The 3,851-nt window shown below is 33.5% G+C and overlaps 1 long non-coding RNA gene across 1 annotated transcript; it reads right to left on the bottom strand.

The window, feature by feature from the left end:
- Positions 1-2,301: 2,301 nt before the first annotated feature.
- LOC144381027 (uncharacterized) lies at positions 2,302-3,851 on the bottom strand. Its single transcript, XR_013445431.1, has 3 exons — positions 3,578-3,851; positions 3,301-3,372; positions 2,302-2,439 (listed from the first exon to the last, which is right to left on the bottom strand). It is a non-coding gene; the product is annotated as an uncharacterized LOC144381027 (long non-coding RNA).

Below are 3,851 nucleotides of genomic sequence, written 5' to 3'. Positions count from 1 at the left end.
TACAAAGGAAATTCAGTATAGAAAATATAGAGAAAGTATAATCTTTTCAACAACCAACCGTGCTGGAACAAATGAATGTCCATATACAAAACAAAACGAAACAAAAAGGAACTTTGATCTGTACTTTATTCTATATATAAAGATTAAAGCAAAATAGATCATACACCTAAAATGTAAAACCAAAACCCATAAAACTTTTAGAAGAAAACATACAATAAAACCTTTGTAACTTTGGGGGAGGCAAAGATTTCATACATGTGAAACCAAAAGCACAATACAAAAAAGAAAAAAATTGATTAATTAAACTTCATCAAAATTAAAATTAATGCTCTTTTAAAGACACTTAAGAAAATGAAGAGACTCAGAAAATTTTGCTCAGTATAAGACTCAGAGAAAATATTTTGCTAAGTGTATTTCTGATAAAGGACATGTACATACAGAAATACAAAAACAAACAACCCAACTTTAAAAATGGGCAAAAGATCTGAACTGACACTTTACAAAGAAGATATACAGATGACAAATAAGCACATGAGAAGATGTTCAACATCATTAGTCATTAAGGAAATGCAAATTAAAACCACAACGAGATACCACTCCACACTTACTAGAATGATTAAAATTAGAAAGACTGACTATACCAAGTATTGGCAAGGATTTGGAGGAATTGGAACTCTCATTCACTGCTGGTGGAAATGTAAATGTAAAATAGTGTGGCCACTTTGGAAACCAGTTTGCAGTTTCTTAAAAAGTTAAACATACACCCACCATATGAGCCAGCCAAGCTTTGGTAATTACTCAAGAGAAATGAAAGCTTATGTTCATACAATGACGTACACAATTGTTCACAGCAGTTTTATTTGTAATAGCTCCAAACTGGAAATAGCCTAATGTGTATCACCAGGTAATAGATAAACTGTGGTATATCAATAAAATGGAGTGCTATCCAGTAATAAATAAGAATGACTTACTGATATATGCTACATGGATGAATCTCAAAATAATTATGCTGAATGAAAACATCCAGCAAAAAAAGAATATATCCATTTTGTAAAATTCTGGTAAATGCAAATGAATCTATACTGACAAAAAGCAGACCAGGGGTTGCCTGAGGATGAGGAAGAGGATAGGAAATGGCAGGAGAGATTACAAAGGAGCATGAGGAAGTTTTGGGGGTGAGGGATGTGTTCATTACCTTGATCATGATGGTAGTTTTATAGGTGTGTGTATATATCAAAACTTACCAAACCGTTCACTTTAATTACAAAAATATACAGCTTTTGTATATCATTTATACCTCACAACACTGTTTAAAAATAATAACGACAAAAGGTAATGGAAACTATGACAAATATTTAAAATGAAATATTGATTGACCCACCTTCAAATTCAGGAGCTGGCTTATTTGTGTTCAAAGCCTCCAAAATTTGTTTGAGACTTACTTCACTATTTTCTAAAAAGTAAAGTATAAGGATTATAAAATGGCAAAGTGTCAATGTTTATAACCATTAAAATAACCATGACAGGAAATGGGGGGATGGGCAAATTTTGTTAATTTTTGAAAATTAGCTGGATAAAAACTAATCAATTTAAAATAGTTTTACCAAGAACCTGTTCCCTTAAAATGAGAAAAAATTTCTAATTATACTATTTGTCTTAATTAAGTTTTGATGTATACATTTTACAAATATGATGCCAGATAAACAGAGGGTGCCTCTTCAAAATATTTCCAAGAGAAGGGGTGCCTGGGTGGTCCAGTCAGTTAAGCATCTGACTCTTTTTTTTTTTCTTTTTAAAGATTTTATTTATTTATTTGACAGAGAGAGACACAGCAAAAGAGGGAACACAAGCAGAGGGAGTGGGAGAGGGAGAAGCAGGCTTCCCGCAGAGCGGGGAGCCCGATGCGGGACTCGATCCCAGGACCCTGGGATCATGACCTGAGCTGAAGGCAGACACTTAACCATCTGAGCCACCCAGGCGCCCCAAGCATCTGACTCTTGATCTCAGCTCAGGTCTTGATCTCAGGGTCGTGAGTTCAAGCCTTGCACTGGGCTCCACACTGGGTGTGGAGCCTACTTAAAAATGAATGAATGAATGAATAAATAAATAAATAAATAAAATTTCCAAGAGAAAAATATTAATTTTTAATTAGTTCTCAGTATGCCTATGTTCTCATTATGTTTCTAAGACCTAGTTTATCTAAACTATGCATATATAAAACAGATTTCCCAAGCTCACAGTAGAACAAGGACTTCATTAAGCTCAACATAGATTGTTCTTTCAAAAAGGGCTCACCATCAATAGATGCTTGACCCAGAATCTCCTGGAATGTCTTGTTGCTTAATGGAATTCCTGCACTCAAGAGTTGGAAGCTCAGTTCATTTGCAGGCATCTTATCATTTCTGATCTTATCAAGAGTTGTAATCTCTTTAAATAAATCTGTAAATACATGAAGAATAGAGAACAAATGAGGAAGCTGGGGCAAAGCCCTTTCTTAGACTTAACACCCTGACCTGCAGAGAGTAGGTGTATTACAAAAGTTATTCTGAGTTAAAGGGCTTTCAAACATATCAGTGGGCTTTGTTTTGAGAAGCCACTTAAACAACAAGCAAAATTTAACATACCCCTTGCCAGCTAAAAGTTGAACTTCTGCAAAATTTTTGTAAAAATTTGCTTTTATTTATTATTTCCCCTCAAAGGTAAAAACTACTACGTGCTCCAATCTTTCATAGACTGTAAGCATTTCAAGCACAGCTAGGTAATGGCTCTTAGAATGAGGTCAGCTAGCAGAAACAGAACGCAGGTAGTTGGAGAAAGAAAAATGAAAATATAAATCTGCTATAGCCTGAAAAACACGTAGTCGCACCCTATCCTAGGATTAGAGTCTCTCTTACTTACCGCCTACCTAGTAGTTTTAGATGCGCTAGATCTTGTTTTCTTTGTACTTTCTCTTACAATATTTCACTATAGGTGAGATAAAGAAGCAAGTGGAATTTATTAGAGGTGAGAGAAAATTGTATTAGAGTCATGGGATACCTTACACTGAAGCATATACTGAGACAAACTGTTTGCTTTAAGGAAGCATATACTAGGAATGTAATTCTAAATAATTCATTATAGTCAAAGTACAGATTGAATATGATAAGGAATAAGAAAGCAGATTATAACATCGCAATAAAGCAAAGAAAACTTAAGGAATTAAAAACACAGGGCAAAACAAACTATACTTTAGAAAAAGTAGAATATCACAGAATGATCTTAGAAATTTATCTTTAATTTTCATTCTTTTACTATACTTACTGTTGAATGGTGTTGATGGTTTCGGTGAATTAGTGAAAACACCAATTATATCTTTTACAATCTTTTTATTTTCTGCAAAGTTAAATAAAATAGGGTTTAAATAGATTTCAACCTCATTAAGGCAGGGATCTGGTATTGCTTTAATATAATTTCATTCAGTTTTCAAACTTCTATGACTATAACGCATAGTAAGAAAAACATTTAGATTGTGAACATGCGTGCTCACACACAAATACTCACACACACAGAAATAAATGTTTTATAAAACAATACTTACCCTTATCCTATGTGATGCATGCTGATATCTTCCAACAAATTCCACATTATTCCATTTCATTTTAAAATGCTATTCAGGACTTAGTAAATTTATTTCACAACCCAGTATTGTGACCCATGGTTTAAAAAAATTACACACAGGTTATATAGTACAAAAATATATACACACCTATAACGAGTATGAGAGAATGCATAGAGCCACTCCCTGCAGAGATGATTTATACAAGGACAGCAAAGGAAGAGAAAGAATTAAAAAAAAATTCCTTTGGAAGAAA

This window comes from Halichoerus grypus, chromosome 2 (genome assembly GCF_964656455.1).
Source record: "Halichoerus grypus chromosome 2, mHalGry1.hap1.1, whole genome shotgun sequence".
NCBI lineage: Eukaryota > Metazoa > Chordata > Mammalia > Carnivora > Phocidae > Halichoerus > Halichoerus grypus.
The sequence above is the reverse complement of the archived record's forward strand: the minus strand, read 5'-3'. Positions and strand labels throughout refer to the sequence as shown.